Raw genomic sequence first — 23,861 nt, forward strand, 5'->3', positions numbered from 1 at the left:
GTTGTAAAGTTGTTACACGAAAACGTTAAGGCTACGGATTATTAGGAGTAACTTGAGAATGTAGTAGCCGTATGTGAATCGTTATGGAATGTTGTGAATGTGGGCTATTTGGAATGTTATGTGGGCTGTCCGGATTGGTATTGAACATATGATTATTGATGTTGGGGTGGTTGTATGTAGTTGATTTGAATGCGAACGAAACGTCGTCTAAATGTTTGAAAGGGATTGTTGACGTTAAAGTACGTATTGAATTCCCTCGTAGACTAATTGTAGCTCTTGATATCTTGATATAGGATAAGTGTTTTTGGGCAGCAAGTACAAGTTATAATACGACTAAACGCTAAAGGTATGTAAAGCCTATTCCTTCTTTCTTTTGGCATGTCCTAGACGTAAGTATGAAACGATATGAACCTTGGGGTAAATTCTATTCTCTAGTTCCATGTATGACTTATGATTCTATATTTTATTAAGGTTGTTGTCATGTGCCTACAATATGAGTGACTAATGAATAATGCATGAAAGTTCCTATTCTTAAAGAATTGCACAACTAGAGACATACTTGACTTTTAAAAGCTACATCATGTTAAAGTGATACATGTACATGAAATCTGAAACGTTTCTTGTAATAGTTTGTTATGAGACTTAAAATGAACTGAATATGAATATTATTTTGACACTTTAGAGCTGGTTAGTTGCTTATCCATTGAGTCTAAAAAGATGAATTGCATATATGTGGTTGCTCATTATTCTGCTCGTGCTTACCGCTATATCCTTCACTGAGTCCCGGGCCAGGACACGTTTTCATGCGCATGTTTACTACATTATTCACCGAGTCCCTCATTAAAGGGCCGGGACACGTTATATATATATATGATGATATGATGATATGATAATGTGATGATATTATGATATGGAGATGGCGGCCAGGAGGGCATATATTCCTTATTACCGAGTCCCTCATTAAAGGGACGGGACACGTACATGTTTATTTTTATGATTCTATGATTATAATTACCGAGTCCCTCATTAAAGGGCCGGGACACGATATATATGTTATATACAGAATGATTATGCAGCTTTGATTACAAAACTCTATAATGACATTGATATGAGAATTATATAGATGGAATATGTTCAAAGGCAAGTTTTATGAAAATTCTGGTTGTTGCATTGAGTCCTACATACCTTGTCTCAATATAAGTCTATTATTATGTTTCAAGCTTTACATGCTCAGTACATATTCCGTACTGACCCCCTTTCTTCGGGGGGCTGCGTTCATGCCCGCAGGTACAGACGCTCGTTTTGGAGATCCGCCGGCTTAGGATACCTATTCAGCTATTTTGGACTGCTCCTTTGTTCCGGAGCCTAGCTTGTGGTATAACTTCCTTTGTTGTATATATAAGTGTTTATTTGGGTATGGCGGGGCCCTGTCCCGCCATATGATACGGTCATTACTCTTAGAGGTCTGTGGACATCGGTGTGGGTCTGTTTGTAGTTGTTGATGCGTTTTAGGTCTATGACTTATGTTTGGGGCGTACCCATTCGTAATGGCAGCCTTGTCGGCTTGCATATATATGTATGTTTGGTATTTTGTATATCGTGGCAGCCTTGTCGGCTTGCGTAGTAATATATATATTTATGTGGTTATTTAAAAGTGCAACTCCTCAGGAGACAGGTGCCTAAGACACATAAAACTTTGACAAATTTTAAATAACTCCCTATCTCTTTATATACAAATGAGATCATGACATGCTAATTGTAAATGACTATAGTTAACAGATAATATGAGTGTCCAATTCGGGCACGAGTCACGGCCTACGGGGTTGGGTCGTGACAGAAGTGGTATCAGAGCGGTTCAATCCTCGGAGTGTCTACAGACCGTGTCGAGTAGAGTCTTGTTTATCGTTGTGTTGTGCACCACATTTATAAACAGGAAGCTACAGGACATTTAGGATTTCATCTTTCCTTTCATTCTAGATCGTGCGATAGAGCTGTATTATCAGGATAATCTTTCCCTAACAGATTGTTATGTTTACAACGATGCCTCCAAAGAAGGCAACAACCGCCCAGAAGGGCAAAACGGTAGTTGGAGAGACCAGTGGGACCCCGGAGGGTCACTAGAGCTTATTCCCAATATGTGCCTGAGATTAGGCTTCTGTCAGCGAGCTCCGCTACACCATCATTATCAGAGGAGCCTAGGGCAGCGGCAGCTACAGATCAGGAGACAGATTTACCACCAGCTCCTGAGGCTCCAGCACCCGAGCCTCCAGCTCCCCAGCCTGGGGCGGAGGATAGGGCTATGCGTGACGCAGTACAGTTATTGACCAGGTTGGTGTCGGGGCAGGCTCGCAGACACGGGTTAGGAGGTGATTATGCGGACAGACACGATAGTTCGAGGGTCCATGATTTCTTGACTTGTAAGCCCCCAGAGTTCTATGGGTCAAAGCCAGCAGAGGATCCACAGGATTTTATCCGATAGATGTTGCGTACGTTGAGGGTAATTAGAGCTACCGAGACTGAGTCCATTGAGTTGGCTTCATATCGGTTGCGTGATGTGGCTATTAACTGGTACGAGTCCTGTGTATTATCTAGGGCCGAGGATGCTCCTCCAGCAGTATGGGACGAGTTCGTGCAAGCCTTTTTGGGTCATTTTCTGCCTCCGGAGATGAGGCGGGCCAGAATTGATAGATTCCTACACTTGAGACAGGATGGCAGAAGTGTTCGAGAGTATAGTCTCGAATTTGATTCATTGGCTAGGTACGCGCCCGCTATTGTAGCTGACATGGCAGACAGGGTCTATCGTTACGTAATGGGGTTGGATAATTACTTGATTGATGGCTGTATGGCAATGGCTTCTCAGCCCGGTATGGACATCGCTCGAGTGCAGGCATATGCACAGGGGGTTGAGGGTCGACAGAGAGGGCGTCGATTTGATAGGGATCAGGATAGGGGTCATCAGAAGAGAGTTAGATCAGCTGGGTATTCTGGTGAGTTTTGGGGCGGGCAGCCCCAGCCGCAGCACAATAGATATCCTTCTCAACCGGCATGGAGTGAACCTCCACGATTCACTGGTAGAGGGTTTGATAGCACAGGGTATTCAGGAGCTGGTCAAAGCTCCATGACTTCCGATTTCCAGATGCACAAGGACTCAGGCCAGATGAGGCCATCTATACCACAGTGCCCTCGGTGTGGCAGGCGCCATCCGGGGGAATGCCGCCGCATTACTGGTGCTTGTTTCTCTTGCGGCCGTCAAGGCCATACTATGAGGGAGTGTCGATTTGGGGGTGGTGCAGGTGGTACAGCTCAGCCTACGGGATCAGTTGCTGGTTCTTCTTCTTCAGTTTCCATGCGTCCTATGGGACAAGGTATTCCGACGCCAGCAGGCCGTGGCAGAGGCCGTGGAGGGGCTTCCAGTTCTGGCGGTCCTTCAAACCGCTTATATGCTTTAGCTAGCAGACAGGATCAGGAAGCGTCGCCAAATGTGGTCACAGGTATACTATCGATTTTCTCCCGAGATGTATATGCATTGATAGGCACAGGCTCCACACTGTCACATATTTCTCTCTCTTTGTTGTAAATTATGACGAGTTTATAGTAAAAAGGAGTAGTAGTATGATTAAGATGAGAGTACAGAGGAAAAAGAATTGTGACGGATGCAAATGTATTGGTAGGACAGGCTGTGAGGTTGTGAAGGATAAGATTGACCAGGAAGGGTGAAAGGTTAAGTGTGCTTAGGCAACACTAATGTAACATTCGAGGACGAATGTTCTAAAGGCGGGAAGAATGTTATATCCCATATTTTCATATATTGGGACGTTTTAAACTAAACGTGACAAGTTAAAGACAAGACTATTTTAAGATACAGAGTAGAGATTTTAACTTCCGGTTTCGTTTCAAGTCATAATTCAACTACAATTTCGTTTGGCATTGATATATTAATGAAAAGTGGGATTAAACTAACCATTATTGGGATTGGGAACCAAAAAAAAATCTGCCCATATTGTTTTCCATGTGTAGCCTAGATTAGTGCCATGGTCAAAGGTTATTGACCCAAGATTAGTGTGGTACACATGTCCAAGTCTTGTAGGGAATACACATAATGAAAAATCAGATTTACTCCACAACTCACTACACCATTTCAACACTTACAAGTTAAGAACACATAGAGAGAGAAAAGGAAACTCTTGACCTAGAGTTAGTCGAAAGTGAGGTCCAAATTTGTTCCAAAAAAATCAGTTTTCTTCCTCAAATCAACTCCTCATTTAGTGTACAAGAATATGTAGTAGTTGTTGAAACGAAACCAAGAAGTGAAGCACCTCAATAGTGTTGAAAATTCGTCCAAAGTGAAGAACAAGATTGTAAGGTAAGAATGCTTATTGTTCTTGTGTTTCATGACGATTTGAATGTATAGTTCATGCATGATTGTTGTTGGATTGTTGTTGTAGTTGAAGTAGAGAGTTAGCCATGAGTATTGGTGAAGTCATGGTTGATTTCATTTTGCTTGTATTGTTGATGAATTGAATATGTATCAACATAAGTAAATGAACAAAGGTTGTAGAAGTTTGTTTGTGATGTGGCATGTTGGATATTGGACTGTTTTTCTAAAAATTAAAGTGAGCCATGGGTTGAAGACTCTAATGAAATCATGTCTAATCTTCTTGTACATGTATTGGAAATGGATTGAATGTGTTGTAGTTTGGATAAAAGGATGAAAATCATGAAGTTGTTGGACTAGTGTTAAAGCCGTGTAAAGGGACTGTTTTAGGGGAGATTATGGACTGTTTTGTGCCACATTTTGATTGTTGTTGTTATGGACATTGTGGTGTATTGTATGCATGTTAAATATGTGAATTAAGGTGCTAAAGAAATGAATTATGTTGAAGCATACAAGCAGTCCAAAACAGTGGACTGTTTTAGTGCTAGAGGTGAAATTGTATGTGTTGAGTGTTGATTCTTGTTATGAACGTTTAGTGGAAGTGAAGCATAATGATTCAAGTTGAAATTGATATGAATTGTGGGCTGTTGTAAGAATGGAAATGATGCTAAAACAGTTCCAAGAATCATGAAAGTAATGTCATTAAACATGTTGTTGTCGTTGTAAGGTTTTTGTGTCGACAAGGTAGTTGTTTGCGTACGAATTTGGTGATGTATTTGTCGTGTGGATAGCTGGTCATAACCTACTGAAAATATATGAAAAGAAGGCATGAAATAATGTGTAAGAATCATAGGTGGTTTGCTTAGTATGTTCGTAAATGTTTGCAAGAATTCCGAACATTGTTTAGGGACTGTTTTAGGCGTGTTGTTGATTAGGGACTGTTTTGGACGTGTTGTGGTTAGGAACTGTTTTGGACATGTTGTATTCTTTAAATTGGAAATACTAATGATAGTTAAGAATATATATTGTATTTACGTTGTTTGGGTTGTTGTAAAGTTGTTACACGAAAACGTTAAGGCTACAGATTATTAGGAGTAACTTGAGAATGTAGTAGCCGTATGTGAATCGTTATGGAATGTTGTGAATGTGGGCTATTTGGAATGTTATGTGGGCTGTCCGGATTGGTATTGAACATATGATTATTGATGTTGGGGTGGTTGTATGTAGTTGATTTGAATGCGAACGAAACGTCGTCTAAATGTTTGAAAGGGATTGTTGACGTTAAAGTACGTATTGAATTCCCTCGTAGACTAATTGTAGCTCTTGATATCTTGATATAGGATAAGTGTTTTTGGGCAGCAAGTACAAGTTATAATACGACTAAACGCTAAAGGTATGTAAAGCCTATTCCTTCTTTCTTTTGGCATGTCCTAGACGTAAGTATGAAACGATATGAACCTTGGGGTAAATTCTATTCTCTAGTTCCATGTATGACTTATGATTCTATATTTTATTAAGGTTGTTGTCATGTGCCTACAATATGAGTGACTAATGAATAATGCATGAAAGTTCCTATTCTTAAAGAATTGCACAACTAGAGACATACTTGACTTTTAAAAGCTACATCATGTTAAAGTGATACATGTACATGAAATCTGAAACGTTTCTTGTAATAGTTTGTTATGAGACTTAAAATGAACTGAATATGAATATTATTTTGACACTTTAGAGCTGGTTAGTTGCTTATCCATTGAGTCTAAAAAGATGAATTGCATATATGTGGTTGCTCATTATTCTGCTCGTGCTTACCGCTATATCCTTCACTGAGTCCCGGGCCAGGACACGTTTTCATGCGCATGTTTACTACATTATTCACCGAGTCCCTCATTAAAGGGCCGGGACACGTTATATATATATATGATGATATGATGATATGATAATGTGATGATATTATGATATGGAGATGACGGCCAGGAGGGCATATATTCCTTATTACCGAGTCCCTCATTAAAGGGCCGGGACACGTACATGTTTATGTTTATGATTCTATGATTATAATTACCGAGTCCCTCATTAAAGGGCCGGGACACTATATATATGTTATATACAGAATGATTATGCAGCTTTGATTACAAAACTCTATAATGACATTGATATGAGAATTATATAGATGGAATATGTTCAAAGGCAAGTTTTATGAAAATTCTGGTTGTTGCATTGAGTCCTACATACCTTGTCTCAATATAAGTCTATTATTATGTTTCAAGCTTTACATGCTCAGTACATATTCCGTACTGACCCCCTTTCTTCGGGGGGCTGCGTTCATGCCCGCAGGTACAGACGCTCGTTTTGGAGATCCGCCGGCTTAGGATACCTATTCAGCTATTTTGGACTGCTCCTTTGTTCCGGAGCCTAGCTTGTGGTATAACTTCCTTTGTTGTATATATAAGTGTTTATTCGGGTATGGCGGGGCCCTGTCCCGCCATATGATACGGTCATTACTCTTAGAGGTCTGTGGACATCGGTGTGGGTCTGTTTGTAGTTGTTGATGCGTTTTAGGTCTATGACTTATGTTTGGGGCGTACCCATTCGTAATGGCAGCCTTGTCGGCTTGCATATATATGTATGTTTGGTATTTTGTATATCGTGGCAGCCTTGTCGGCTTGCGTAGTAATATATATATCTATGTGGTTATTTAAAAGTGCAACTCCTCAGGAGACAGGTGCCTAAGACACATAAAACTTTGACAGATTTTAAATAACTCCCTATCTTTTTATATACAAATGAGATCATGACATGCTAATTGTAAATGACTATAGTTAACAGATAATATGAGTGTCCAATTCGGGCACGAGTCATGGCCTACGGGGTTGGGTCGTGACAGGATCATGCCAAAGGAAAGAAAGGATAGCCTTAACATACCTTAAAGTATATCCAATCGTCCAACTTCTACCTCTCGAACTTGCAAATCTACAATTAAGATAACATAGGCCTTAATTAGACTATTTGCCTCGCTTACTAACCATCTTTAAATACATATAGAGCTTAACGAATTATGGACATCATTTCCCTTGTAAGCTCAACAGCCCTTCGACTTCCCATTCAATCTAACATCGTCAACCACAATGCCCACAACAACAATGACAACACACACACACACACACACACACACACACACACACACACATATATATATCAAAATATACTTAAATCCATTTCCAATCATCTCTTAAAATAACCCCAAATCACTATATTACCCTTCATCAACTTACCACTTCCATAAGTCTCCTCTCTCTACTTAAAATCACTAAAACTCTTGATAATAAACTCAAATACAAGGGTAGAAATCATTTACATACCTCGAGGGGTCTAAGACTCCAAGAATCACTCCAACTCCAACTTCCTAAGCTTCACAACCTTGAAGAAACCCTAGAAACAACCTTCTTCTTGACAAGCACGGGTTCACGGGGCTTGGATCTTTTATTTATACTTGGAAGCCAAAAAGTTATAGTGGTGCGGTTCGACGAGCGGGTCAACGACCCATCGACGTGTCGAAAGTCCGTCGACCTGCGCTTGCAGATTCAAGGCTGCAGAAACATAACGATGCCGCACAACGACGGTCCATCGACCATGTTGACGACCCGTCGGCGATGACTGGTGTCTGCAGATTTTCTCAGATTCAGCTCAGATCGCGTCGATTCGATTCGTTTAACTTCTAATCCTGCAAATTGCCAGGAACACCTGCTGGTACCTTTATACACGGGGTAAGACACTTTCTATCTCCAAAACGCGAGCTCGGGTCTCTATTCCAAGGGCATACCCGACTAGGAAACCATAGGTTCTGCTACGACGCAAATGAGAGGCGTAACATGTTCCATGTAATTGCTTGTATTTTTTTTTAAACTATTTTATTCATTTAGCATAACCGTGTTATAAACCCGTCAACCGGTTCGGGTTAACCGGGTCAAACCAGTAATCGGATCGGTAAAATCGAAACCGGAACTGAAACCGGTTGAACCGATTCCAGTTAATCGTTTATTAAATACCGATCCGGTTTCGATTTTTTTGGAACCGGAACCGGACCCGGACCCGTTAAACCGGTAAAACCGGTCGAATTAATTTTTTTTGAAATGTAGCCGTTGGGCTGCTTTGTTGGACTGTTGGCCAACGGTCCATTTGCAAAAATGGTCGTTGCCAAACGGTCCCAAACCCACATTTTGGCCCCCCCAACCCCCCAAACTTTTTTTTTTAAAACACTTTAACACATCCCCCACCCCTGTATAAACCCCTCTCCATTTCCATTTTAATCCACACCAATTCACTCTTCTCTTTCTCTCAATCTCTCAATTATAGTTACTTTGCAACAATTAGCCACTTTAAATTTCTCTCAATTAAATATTATAAGGCCTTATTATAGTTTCAATTATTAATTTTGCAATTATACTATTGTTGGTGGAGTTGGTGATTTTGCAACAATCCGAAGTAGCTTTGGTAGATTTGCAATTCTAGCCGTCTTCACTTTGTTGGAAATTAGTCCGGCAATTTGGTACCTTCGTTCCAACTCTATCTTTATTTTTCGCAATTTAATTTATGCAATTTAATTCTAGCAATTTAATTTGTTGCTATTTATTTTCTTGTGATTTAAATTAATTCTATTTAATAATGGCGAAGAGATTTTGACGTGGTGCCGGTAGTAGTGGTATTGTTAGTGTCACGACCCAACCCCATGGGCCATGACTAGTGCCCGAGCTGGACACTCACATACGTACATGTTAGGTATAGTCAAACCGAATCTATGAAATAATATGGAAACTTGCATAAGAACTCCAAAGGTTCGTAACGTCATCATATATATACATACTCAAATAACCTGTCTCCTGAGGAGTCACAACTAATCAGAACATACTATGATACGCAAGCCGACAAGGCTGCCACTACATATCAATATCATACGCAAGCCGACAAGGCTGTCGCAACATATCAATATCATACGCAAGCTGACAAGGCTGCCACAACATATCAATATCCATAGCACATCGTATAGACACAGCTGAACAAACTTATACACAACCCACACATATGTCAACAGACCTCTAAGAATATCGATAGAGAAATATGACGGGACAGGGCCCCGCCGTACCCGTGGGTAAACATATATATATATATATATACACCATAAGATCTGTACCAAAAGTATAGGCTCCGGAACAACGGAGCTCTCCAAGACAGCTGAGTAGAAGTCCTATGCTGAAGGGTCACCAAACCGACTATCTGTACCTGCGAGCATGAAACGCAGTCCCCCCGGAGAAAGGGGGGTCAGTACGGAATATGTACTGAGTATATAAAGCATGAAATACAATAAAGAAGATCATAGCTGAAATAGAGATTACCAGAAACAAGTATGACTTTTAAAATATCAATACACTTGCCTTATGAAATGAAAATCATGCATATCAATATCATATATCATATCCGGCCCATTATGGGACTCGGTGAATAAGGTCGTCACATACCATCCTTGGCGCCATAATCACATCATAACACCATCACATCATTACATCATAACACCATCATATACATATATATATATATATATATATATATACACCGTACCCGATCCTCTAGTGAGGGACTCGGTGAACAATGCAGTGAAACTGTGCATGAGAACGTATCCTAGCCCGGGACTCAGTGAAAGATGTATTGAGGCATGCACGAGTAGAGTAGTGAGCAACCATATGCAAATTAAATCATATCTGAGACTCAATAAGATAATCAAAATGAACCATCATTTGAAAATTTAGACGATAGTCATATCAAGTACCTTTCGAATATCACTACAGATTATATTAAAATAGAACTTCTGGAATCATATACACGTATCAAGACATAATGAAATAGCTTCTGGAAGTTAAGAACATTAGCCATCCTAGTGGCTCTAAGAATAGGAGCTTCTGTGGAGTCATATATATATACGTCGTATGTTTGTTTCATAAAGATCATGCCATAAAGAAAGAAGGGATAACTTTACATACCTTTAACACTTATTTAAATGTCCAACGTCTACTTCTCGAGATCGTAGGTCTAAAATTAAGATAACATAAGCCACAGTTAGATCATCCACATCACTTACTAACCAATCCAAGTACGAATGAAACTTAACGAAATTTGGGCAGCATTTCCCCTGAAAACTTAACAATCCTCGAGATTCCAATTTAGCCAAACATCAATCAAAATACCAACAACAACAACACCAACAATTTCATATCAAACTAGAATTAAATCCATTCTTAAATCACTTCCAAAACAACCCAATATACATTCGTATACCAATGCTTGTATACACTTCTTTATTTTCGTATATCTATAGTATAACAACAAACACAACAACAACAACTACAACCAATCCCACGATATTCCAGCCCACAAAACAATTCATAACAACCACCAAACAACCCCAAAATATTGTCACAAAACAGCCGCGAAAATCATATAAAAACAGCCCGGTATACGCTTTGTATATGATATCTTCATACACTTTATTCTCCCAAATTCAAGAACAAAAACTTGTCAACAACATCAACAATTATTATACATCATAACTCAGCTAATTCCATCCATTTAATCCAACTAAAATAGCCCCCGATCCATAAATCTCAACAAAACAACAAACGAGTTTATAACGATATTTTCTCTGTTCTAATCCGTTAAAACTCTAAATAAACACTTTAATAACATAAAAGGAATCTTATACATACCTTAGAAGCAGCTCAACCACGAAAATATCCTCCCCCAGGATCAATATTTAGCTTAAAATGACGATGATAACTCGTACTACACTTTATCCTTCACGAGCCTCGGGATTCGGGGCCTCGAACTTGATCGATTCTCCACTTTCTCTCTTTAACTCTTCTCTCTCTCTCTCTCAAATATTCTGGATTTTTTTAGTGTAAAAATGAGGCTAAAGACAGAAAATTTCCCTTAAATAGCAAGGGAAACGGGCCTGACCCGACTTGGAATCGGGTTGGGCCCATTTCACTGCCCAGCTTGACCTTTCTGCCTTAAAACGTTCATAACTCTTTATTCCGATGTCACATACAGGTCCACGACCTATGGTTGGAAAGCTAATTCAATTATCTAAAACTTTCATTTTAGGAGTTTTCCTAAATTCTCAAATAATGATGGGGTTATGGTCTCCCGAAGTCAGAACATCCGAAAACGTAACTTAAAAACATCTTTCTGGAGGGCTTACACTTGGATTTGGCTCAAGGGTCCTTCTTGAGTTGTGTTTAACTTTACATATATTGTCCATATAACTTATCATATGTCCTTTATAAAAATCCCATCATGTGGGCCCCACCTCAGCTTACGGTTACGAGGGCTATATATCTTTTAACATATTATTCCAATCATATTGTACGAATTCCAAATATCATACTCATGCTACTACAGTATAATTTCATTCTTTATACTTGTGATATTTGCTCCCCCTCGAGCTCACATTAAGCCGTCTGTAGCCTTAGTAACACGAAATTTTCTGGGGTGTAACATCCTTCCCCCATTTGGAACATTCGTCCTCGAATGTTAAACTAATTCTGCACTTCCAATACTTCCTTAAATGTTCTTTTACTGAATTATGCCCTGCACATGCCTCCTTCATTGGTCGATCCCTTCAGTTTATTATAACGCATTCCAGATCTCTAAGTAACCATTCCCATAATATTTGTTCTTTCTCTTGCCTCTCGAGGTGATAATTCCACGCCGTTGTCTTTACTCTCCTTTTCAGTTCGCAGTTGGTTGACGATTGTATTGCGAGCTCTTCCGCTGAAATCTTACTCTCTCCTGGTGCACATAGTCTTAACTCGACTCTTCCTTCTTCTATAGTTACTCCTTTAAGACGTATCGTTCACTTCATCTTACCTCTCATGCGTAGACGTCCCTCATCGATTTATTAGACTTTACAATCCCTGGAGTATTTCATGCCTCTGGTAACCTGTAGACCCTTCGCAGACTCTGCGAATAAGACGAAATTTCCCTTGGTGTAACATTATTTTGCTTCAATAACCTTACATTGCTCTGTGTTACAGTCCATATTCTGGAATCTTCAGCATCATGTATCACTTCTCGACTTTCTTATTAAACGATTTTAATTGTCACTTTGCTTTTAGCTCTTAATCTCGATCTTTAGAATTGGCTATCAAGTAGCGCTGGAGTTCCCTCATAATATAACTTTACATAGCTGCTCTGTGCTCTGTCTATCATTAATTGGTATAATTCTGAAAGAATTTTTTATTTGACATATACATTCACTGTCATTCAGTAACCAGCTTGTTCTGATCGTCTCGCCTAAACCATTTCACAATTTCCCTTAACCCAACTTGTATCACTTTAGGCATATCATCTCGTGTCGTTTCTTTACCCTTAATTCAGACTCTTCTACTGCCTCTTTACTCAGATTTTGCTCGTAGTTTTTCTGTCACACATTATGTTGCAATCTTTACAAGAATGTGCGAAGGTGCTCAAATACCTTAGCGTCGTTTCACTAGTCCTTATGCTTTACCTTGCATCCTCTTCTTGTATCTCTCAATCGGTATCGGGGCTCAACTATGGCCATGTCCTATTTGCCCTCCGTACTAATTCTATCTCGGTACTTGACTCAAATCATCCTACACCTTTTCTTAATGTGTCCAGAATGTCACACCCACATTGTTGTTACTAAATCCTTACTCTTCTTATCAAGTACTCACTTGGTCTCATTCTTAATATACAAATATGCGTAGATCGCATAGCTATTCTTGTATAACTTGTACAAAGTACATCCAATCTTAGTCATAGTCTTTCCTTCTCCTGGTTTATTCTGCTTTACATATCTTATTTGTACTAAAACTCACTTGTTGTCTATCTTGTCGTACTCCTTTCCCTTCCTTTACTTACCATTCAATTTTCTCATATTCTACTATAGGAGATTCCCTATCTCTTCTCCTTTGCTACTTATAAGTCATAATATCATTAGCAAGCAACCCCGTTGCCAACATCTCAACCTTCAATCCAGTATAGCATTGCTATCCTTTATAATATCTCTTAAGTTACTCGTTACCATTTTCTTGTCGTATTCTTCCTTTTTATAGGCATCCACTTTCTAATGTCACGTAATACAAAATATTTACAAATGATCCTCAGTCTTGTCTCAAATACCATCCTGACTACTACTCGTTTAGCGCTGGCTTTCAAATCTTACCAACTTGTTTCCGCATGGGATCTCACTTGAAGTTTGAGTATCCATATTAGATATAGTGTCAATTGTCTCCATTTGTACTTACTTTGCTTTCACCCGCTTCCCCCCTTTGGGGTTGTACTTATACCATATCCATGCCTTTTCTTTATCATTTATAACTTTGATTCCCCACGTACGAACCCTCGACCAAATCACGAAGCAATGAGAACTCTCGATATATAGTACAAATCTTATCTGATGGTTGGTACTCGAGTAATGTAATTATTGTAGCAATTTATCCAAAGCCACATTCCATTTATTCCGGTCAGTAATTAGCTAGTGCTTATAGTCGTTTCAAATTCTCAATTAGATAGCACTTATATTCTGATGATAAGTGTCCCAAGCTTTCTTATAACACTATCTTTATCCCAACGAATATCATCTGTTTCTTCTAATAAATTCACAATACATCAATTGTTTTGCAAATCCACAATCCTTGTCCTTTAAGGATTTCACTATTTCCGAGGCGAAGTCACATACACGCAGTACTCCTTTATGCCTCATGCTCTTTCACCCTTGTTGTATACCCAACGCTAACTCCTAACTTACTCAAAATCATATCAAATTCGTCTTAATAGTGGTCTTGTCTTATCACCTTCTCGTTGTACTACACCTTAAGTTCGTAGCTATATATTTCCCTTTTATCCTATACTCATACTCAATTAATTACGTCTATCTTGGGTGCTTCCTTTAGTATTCCTTTCATTTCTCCAGTCTATGTCCATCTTTTATTTTGTGCACGAGAAATCTCATGCTACCTCTGTATCCTTCGAAAAACACTATTTCTACATAACCCCTTTTTCTCATTCTCCAAACGTATTCTGTTCATTCCTGTTTGTTCTTGTCATACTAGTCATTTTCTAGAACTCATTCTACCTCGTTGCTCATCTTTCTATAGTCTAGTCTTTCACAACTCTGTCACTTATATTGCTCGTGTTCTCGGTTATACATGTCGTAACCAATTACTGCACTGTTATTTTGCTCGCTTCCTTCTTATTTCCTTCTTTCAATTAACTCCTTCTTTTCTTGTGCTCACTTTCATTTCCGTTATCGCATAATCTTTATTCTGAACTTTCCCTACAGAACTTTATGAGTCCTTCTCATTCGTTCTATACCCTGCCGTTCCATTTCACATTGGCCTTTATACTTTAGTCACATAGATCACGTCATATCTTTTAGTTACTTCCTCACTGGGCTTTACTCATTTTTGTAGCTATCCTTATTATACTCACGTAATATCCTGTTCGTAATCAATCCTATAGTGTAACACTTCTTAACCTTATTCACGATTCTTACTGTGGTTTAATTACACTCTGTGGAGTAGGCGTACTTAACCTTTCACCTTTTCTGATCAATCTTATCCTTAATGTCTCACAAGCTGTTTTATCAATACCTTCATAATTTGTCATAATTCTTCCTCCTCCGTACTTTTATCTCAATCATACTATTACTCCTTTTAACTGTAAACTCATCGTAATTTATCCTTACTTATCAGTTCACTCGATACCTCTAATAAGCATTCTGTTAAGATTTGCCACCTTTTTCTAAATCATCCCTTAGTGTCACAAGCCCTTCCAAATCATCCTAGCATTTCATCAACAACACATGAAACACATGATCCTAGACAGCCCACAAGTTTGAGTTTTCCTTCCACAAATTTCCATCTCCAATTTGTTGATTAAGAACTAATAAACTCAAGGACATAAAGATATGATGAAATGTCACCTCAAGAACACAAGAACGCTCCAACTCCAAGATTTCGTTACCATGAAGCATCCTCCGAAACTACCACAAGAAGAGCTAGAATCCGACAAGCACCACGAGACTTCTAATGCTTATTTCACATAGTTCCCTCCAGATTTGTTCTTGGGTCACGAACGAACTATTTAGTTCATAAACTACTTGTTGTATGCTTTGTATTCTTCAAATAGAAATGAAACTTAATTGCTGGACGTTTTTGCTCTTCAACATGAGCTTTTTCTAAGGTAAAATGTGACTGGAAAGTATTCTGGTCCGTTCAAATGAATTCCAAACTTTGCTGCTCATATATGCTTCTTTGAAATAAAATTTACCAAGTAAGAATGATGCCTCTTATGGATGACATGGAGAGTATCTCCCAAAGCTTTAATCCAACATGATAAATTTACCCTATCGATATCGACCTCATACTTACTATTACTATCAATTCAATAGTTAACTTCATTTCTCGAAGTCAGGCTCGCAACTTGGTCAAATCCTATTATTACTGTCGACACGACCTTTCAAGACATGTTACGAACTTATATCTCATTCCCTTTTTATTTCTAAGAAAATTTTGGCAGAGTTTCCTCTGTATTTCTTACTATCCCAAAACCTGCACGCAGGAAATACCAACAATGCCTCACAGGGCCAACATATATACGTATGTATCATATCATATCATAGCCACACAGGGCTCCCAATTTCAAGTAGAAGTATAAAGATGTCGAAACGTACCTGATCCTTTAACGATCTGTCCTGTTATACCTTCCTATCTACCTTCCCTTTCACTCTTCAACTTTACATTTCAATCATACTTCAATATTCTTACCTTATCCGACATACATCTTTCGCGCCGTTGCTTACCTGTGTACTTTGTAACTTCCAGTATTATCAGTCACTTTCTTCTGTCGATGCCGTTCTTCAGCTGAAATCAAGGGTTAGTATAAGGAATTTCATTTCCTATGGCTGGGCTCTATCGCACGATCTTAGATATGAAAGAAAGGTAACATCCTAAATGTGCTGTAGCTTCCTGTTTATAGATGTGGTGCACAACACACCGATAAACAAGACTCTACTAGACACGGTCTGTAGACACTCCGAGGATGAACTGCTCTGATACCACTTTTGTCACGACCCAACCCCATAGGCCATGACTAGTGCCCGAGCTGGACACTCACATACGTACATGTTAGGTATAGTCAAACCGAATCTATGAAATAATATGGAAACTTGCATAAGAACTCCAAAGGTTCGTAACGTCATCATATATATACATACTCAAATAACCTGTCTCCTGAGGAGTCACAACTAATCAGAACATACTATGATACGCAAGCCGACAAGGCTGCCACAACATATCAATATCCATAGCACATCGTATAGACACAGTTGAACAAACTTATACACAACCCACACATATGTCTACAGACCTCTAAGAATATCGATAGCGAAATATGACGGGACAGGGCCCCGCCGTACCCTTGGGTAAACATATATATATATACACCATAAGATCTGTACCAAAAGTCTAGGCTCCGGAACAACGGAGCTCTCCAAGACAGCTGAGTAGAAGTCCTATGCTGAAGGGTCACCACACCGACTATCTGTACCTGCGGGCATGAAACGCAGCCCCCCCGAAGAAAGGGGGGTCAGTACGGAATATGTACTGAGTATATAAAGCATGAAATACAATAAAGATGATCATAACTGAAATAGAGATTACCAGAAACAAGTATGACTTTTAAAATATCAATACACTTGCCTTATGAAATGAAAATCATGCATATCAATATCATATATCATATCCGGCCCATTATGGGACTCGGTGAATAAGGTCGCCACATACCATCTTTGGCGCCATAATCATATCATAACACCATCACATCATCACATCATAACACCATCACATCATCACATCATAACACCATCATACACACACACACACACACACACACACACACATATATATATATACACCGTACCCGACCCTCTAGTGAGGGACTCGGTGAACAATGCAGTGAAACTGTGTACGAGAACGTATCCTAGCCCGAGACTCAGTGAAAGATGTATTGAGGCATGCACGAGTAGAGTAATGAGCAACTATATGCAAATTAAATCATATCTGAGACTCAATAAGATAATCAAAATGAACCATCATTTGAAAATTTAGACGATAGTCATATCAAGTACCTTTCGAATGTCACTACGGATTATATTAAAATAGAACTTCTGGAATCATATACACGTATCAAGACATAATGAAATAGCTTCTGGAAGTCAAGAACATTAGCCATCCTAGTGTCTCTAAGAATAGGAGCTTCTGTGGAGTCATATATATATACGTCGTCTGTTTGTTTCATAAAGATCATGCCAAAAAGAAAGAAGGGATAACTTTACATACCTTTAACGCTTATTTAAATGTCCAACGTCTACTTCTCGAGCTCGTAGGTCTAAAATTAAGATAACATAATCCACAGTTAGATCATCCACATCACTTACTAACCAATCCAAGTACGAATGAAACTTAACGAAATTCGGGCAGCATTTCCCCTGAAAACTTAACAATCCTCGAGATTCCAATTTAGCCAAACATCAATCAAAATACCAACAACAACAACACCAACAATTTCATATCAAACTAGAATTAAATCCATTCTTAAATCACTTCCAAAACAGCCCAATATACATTCGTATACCAATGCTTGTATACACTTCTTTATTTTCGTATATCTATAGTATAACAACAAACACAACAACAACAACAACAACAACTACAGCCAATCCCACGATATTCCAGCCCACAAAACAATTCATAACAACCACCAAATATCCCCAAAATATTGTCACAAAACAGTCACGAAAATCATATAAAAACAGCCCGGTATACGCTTTGTATATGATATCTTCATACACTTTATTCTCCCAAATTCAAGAACAGCAACTTGTCAACAACATCAACAATTATTATACATCATAACTCAGCTAATCCCATCCATTTAATCCAACTAAAACAACCCCCGATCCATAAATCTCAACAAAACAACAAACGAGTTTATAACGCTATTTTCTCCGTTCTAATCCGTTAAAATTCTAAATAAACACTTTAATAACATAAAAGGAATCTTATACATACCTTAGGAGCAGCTCAACCACGAAAATATCCTCCCCCAGGATCAATATTTAGCTTAAAATGACGATGATAACTCGTACTACACTTTATCCTTCACGAGCCTCGAGATTCGGGGCCTCGAACTTGATCGATTCTCCACTTTCTCTCTCTAACTCTCCTCTCTCTCTCTCTCTCTCTCTCTCTCTCAAATATTCTGGATTTTTCTAGTGTAAAAATGAGGCTAAAGGCAGAAAATTTCCCTTAAATAGCAAGGGAAACGGGCCTGACCCGACTTGGAATCGGGTTGGGCCCATTTCACTGCCCAGCTTGACCTTTCTGCCTTAAAACGTCCATAACTCTTTATCCCGATGTCACATACCGGCCCACGACATATGGTTGGAAATCTAATTTAATTATCTACAACATTAATTTTAGAAGTTTTCCCAAATTCCCAAATAATGATGGGGTTATGGTCTCCCGAAGTCAGAACACCCAAAAACGTAACTTAAAAACATCTTTCTGGAGGGCTTACACTTGGATTTGGCTCAAGGGTCCTTCTTGAGTTGTGTTTAAATTTACATATATTGTCTATATAACTTATCATATGTCCTTTATAAAAATCACATCATGTGGGCCCCACCTCAGCTTACGGTTACGAGGGCTATATATCTTTTAACATATTATTCCAATCATATTGTACGAATTCCAAATATCATACTCATGCTACTACAGTAGAATTTCATTCTTTATACTTGTGATATTTGCTCCCCCTCGAGCTCACATTAAGTCGTCTGTAGCCTTAGTAACACGAAATTTCTGGGTGTAACAGTTAGGGGTGGGTTTAATGAGGAAACATTTGTGGAAGAAACACCTAATTTAGGTATTGATGTTGGTGGAAATAATCCACTTTTAGATCATGAGGCAATGCAACAACATTATACCAACACTTTTAATGAAATTGATGATAATGATGAAACACAAGCCCCCGAAAATCCCATAGGAGATACAAGTCCTGCACAATCACATACACAAGATAAACTGCCTAGAACTCGTAAGCCAACCGCTAAAATTTGGAAATTTATGACTAAGGATAAGGAAAGCCAAACAGCTAAATGTATCCTATGTGGACAAGTATTTGCTTTTAGGCAAGGAACTAGTAAGAATGGTGAAACGGGTACACTAAATGGTCATATGAGAAAGAAACATATAGATGTTTGGGGAGAGCAAACGGGTTCAAATGTGGGGGGTATTCAAATGACGATAAACCCACAAACCGGTAAAAATTTTAAGTATGACAAGAAAAAAGAGCGTGTAGAAATAGCTTATGATTGTTTACCATTTTCCTTTCCTTCGGATTTGGGGTTTGTTACTTACATTCAACGTTGTTATAATCCGTTATTTGAGGGTATTCCTAGAAGTACTTGTAGAGCGGATGTTATAGATTTGTATAAAAAATATAGATTTTATTTGCGCCATGTATTTAATTATTTAAATTGTAATGTTTCTCTTACCGCTAATTTGGGTCTTAGTCTTAACAAGTTAGATTTTTTTGCTATTACATGTCACTGGATTGATGATAATTGGGTTATGCAAAAAAGAATTATAACTTTTTTATATGATGAAGGGAAAGGTCGTCACGGTGGAAAATTTTTAGCGGATTCAATGTCTACTATTATGAGATTTTTTAACATTTATAGAAAAATACTTTGTATTGCTTTAGATAATGCTTCTAATAATACAAAGGCGATTGGTCTTTTAAAAAGGGAATTAAACCCTCCGCTAAAAAATATTTTTCATGTGAGATGTAGTTGTCACATTTTAAACTTAATTGTTAAAGATAGTCTTGTGTGTTTTGACGATTCTATTCAAAAAGTTAGAGAGGCGGTTGTGTTTCTTTTTTGTAATGGTAATAGGGGAAGAATGAGAGATTTTAAGAATTATTATGTGAAAAATAACCTTAGACCTAGGAAAATTCAAGTAGAAATTGAGACTAGGTGGAACTACACTTACATTATCCTACAACAAGCATATGAGTATAGGATTCCCATACAACAAGTTCACAACAAATATAATATTAATAATGATGATTGCTTAAATTTTACGCATTGAGAAGATGTTAAGGAATGTGTTGAACTCTTAGAATTTTTTTATAATGCAACTCTTGCTTTTAAATCAATTCTATCCCACGGTAACCAGAATTTTAGCCTACTTAGCGGAAATAGCTAGAGGTTTACAAGAGTATAAATATAGACCCGGACCCGGTTATCAAGCGGCTATTTTTGATATGACAACAAAATTTAAGAAGTATTTTTTTCCCATCCCAACTTTATTTATATTGGGTTCTCTTTTAAATCCTTGTTTAAAAGTATCTTATACTAAAGCATTGGTTAATCAAATTTATACATTTTTAGAAATTGAAGAGGGAGTTGAACCATCTTTAGCTGAAGCCGACCTCGCTATTGATGCCGAGTTTAGAAAAGTTTTTAGTCATTATTCTAATTTGAAAGAACATGCTACACCCGTTGCTCCACGCCCTACTACTTCTCAAAGTAGCAAGAAGGGCTTGTCGGGTTTGTCGCATTTAAAAGTTTTACATTCACATCCAACTCCTTCTTGTAATGCAAACTTTGATGAATATCACTTTTATTTGATGCAGCCAAATGTGGATATCAAGGAACTAGATGATTTGGACGTCTTAGCATGGTGGAAGAAATACAAGGCAAGTCATCTGATACTCCCAAGAATGGCTCGAGATATCCTTACGGTTCAAGTATCAACCGTGGCTTCGGAGAGTGCATTTAGCCAAGGAAGACAACAAATTGGAGACCATAGACACTCATTATCCGGATTTAGCTTGCAAGTACTAGTGTGCATTCGCGATTGGATTAGATAGGAGCGACGCAACCAAAACTTAGAAGCGATGGAAGGCAAAGATGAAGAGATTGAAGATTTGATAGCAAGTAGAGCGGACCAAATGGAAGACTTTGAAGATATCTCCATGACCGAATATGATATGAGGGAAATTAACCAAATGATTGAGAATTGGTGATTTTATTATTCTACTATTTCTTTGCAACTCATGTATTATTTGCAAGTTAAAAAAAAACTACAACTTGCAAATAAATGTTATCCAAGAATGAATAAAATATATGGCTCATTGAGCTTTCTTCTATTTACTTGTGTTCATATTTTTACTTATATTAAGTTAGGAATATACTTAAAATATACTAAGAATATACTTATAATATACATCTACTTAAATTAAAAACTAGAAAGTTATATACTTGAAAAATAACTAAAATATACTAAGAATATACTTATAATATAAATATACTTAATTTATAAAATACGAATTTATAAACTTAGAAAAACATTAAGCTATAAATAGCTTAAGTTATAATATATAAGTATATATAGTATACATATAACTTATATATATATATAACGTCACCCCATATATTAAAAAAAAAACGTGCACCCCATATATTAAAAAATCAAACAATATTCATGTAATTCCCAAAGTATCCTCATCAAGTCAATAATAGTGGATCATTGCCACATGCATATTAACCCATTAGTGGGAGCAAATGAAATTATTGCAAGCAAAAAACATGAACCTCATATTATTACTTTTCTTCAAAATATTTAATTGTTGTATTTGTTATTCCGCCATGTCATTTATTTGTTACGTTTACTAAAATAAATATACTTAAAATTTATATATTTAAAAAATAAGATACAATTTAATTACTTTTTTATTTTTATTCTTACTCTAATAAATGTGAAAAGAGATTAATATCAAATGAAGATCAAATAATGAATAAAGTAAATTAGTCAAATTATAATTCTAATTCACGTTTCCTTAAAAAATCATGCAAAAGACAACATGACAAGTAAAATGAGCTAAACCGAGAATAGTTACCAAAAATTAAAAAATAACATTTCTTCGTTTAAATAGAAAATCAATTTCTACTTGGTTTCGTTTTAAACATGTAAAATTAATTTAATAATTTGAATTAGAATTATCCAAATTAAAATTTGATAACAAATAATGAGTATTTTACACATTTAAATTAATCGAATTAAAATTGAAAGTATCAACTGATGCTTAAATATTGCTATTATTTTATCTCAAAGAGAGAAAAATAGTTTTCTTTTAAACGATTCTTCTCTTTTAAAAAGTATTAATAAATTTTCGTAGCAAACATGAATATAATAAAGTTTTAGATACGGAACACAAACTACAATGTTATATTAATCGTATTTTGAACGCAGTGTGTGTATATATATATATATATATATATATATATATATATATATATATATATATATATATACATATATTATCACTATCTAAACACAACTACATATACATATACATAGATACACTATAATCCGAAGTGTTGGGCCCGTGGCCATCTAGTATTTAAAATAATGATCAACTACGAAAAAAATACACAGTCATTTAAATTCGTTTATGATGTTTCTATGTATGTGTATTTGAACCAGTGATGCATATGTTTGCATGTTTTTGTGTATTTGAACCAATGAGGACGTATTTTTTTGTATGTATTTGAATTAGTGATGAACTGCGAATCAAATACACAGTCATTTAAATTCATTTATGAATGTATTTCTATATTTGAATTTTTCAATAAAAACTTAAATACAATTGTTTTCTAAGTGTTTTGAAGTTACAAATCATGTATTTTTCGAATTACTGGTTGAATGATCGTAGTCTCTGTTTTTGTGCTTCCTTCTATTATTAATGTTTTTGAATTTTGAATTTAGTTACAAAAAGAAGGGAAGAGAGAAAGAAAATCCTGGTTGGAAAAAGAAATGGAAGCTAAAATTATGGAACAAAATTTACCTTACCAAAAGAAGGGAAGAGAGAAAGATATTAAAAAAAAAATCATTCTGTCTATTAATAAACACCACCGTTAATGCCTAAATTTAAGGGATCTGGTTATTATTTACAGATTAGTTATGTATTTGAAGACCTTCAAATACACGCGTCCAAATACATAAACTAACGAAATGGTAGCTACATATCGTAATATTGAAAAGGGTAGCTACTAATAGTAAGAACCTATAATAAGGTAATTATTTCTGTAAATTTACCATAAAGAATGGAATAATTACTTGATTACCTTACCAAAAGCAGGGAAGAGAGAAAGATATTAAAAAAAAATATATATTCTGTCTATTAATAAACACCACCGTTAATGCCTAAATTTAAGGGATGTGGTTATTATTTACAGATTAGTTATGTATTTGAAGACCTTCAAATACACGCGTCCAAATACATAAACTAATGAAATGGTAGCTACATATCGTAATATTGAAATAGATAGCTACTAATAGTA

Source organism: Lycium barbarum, chromosome 6 (assembly GCF_019175385.1).
Source record: "Lycium barbarum isolate Lr01 chromosome 6, ASM1917538v2, whole genome shotgun sequence".
Taxonomy (NCBI): domain Eukaryota; kingdom Viridiplantae; phylum Streptophyta; class Magnoliopsida; order Solanales; family Solanaceae; genus Lycium; species Lycium barbarum.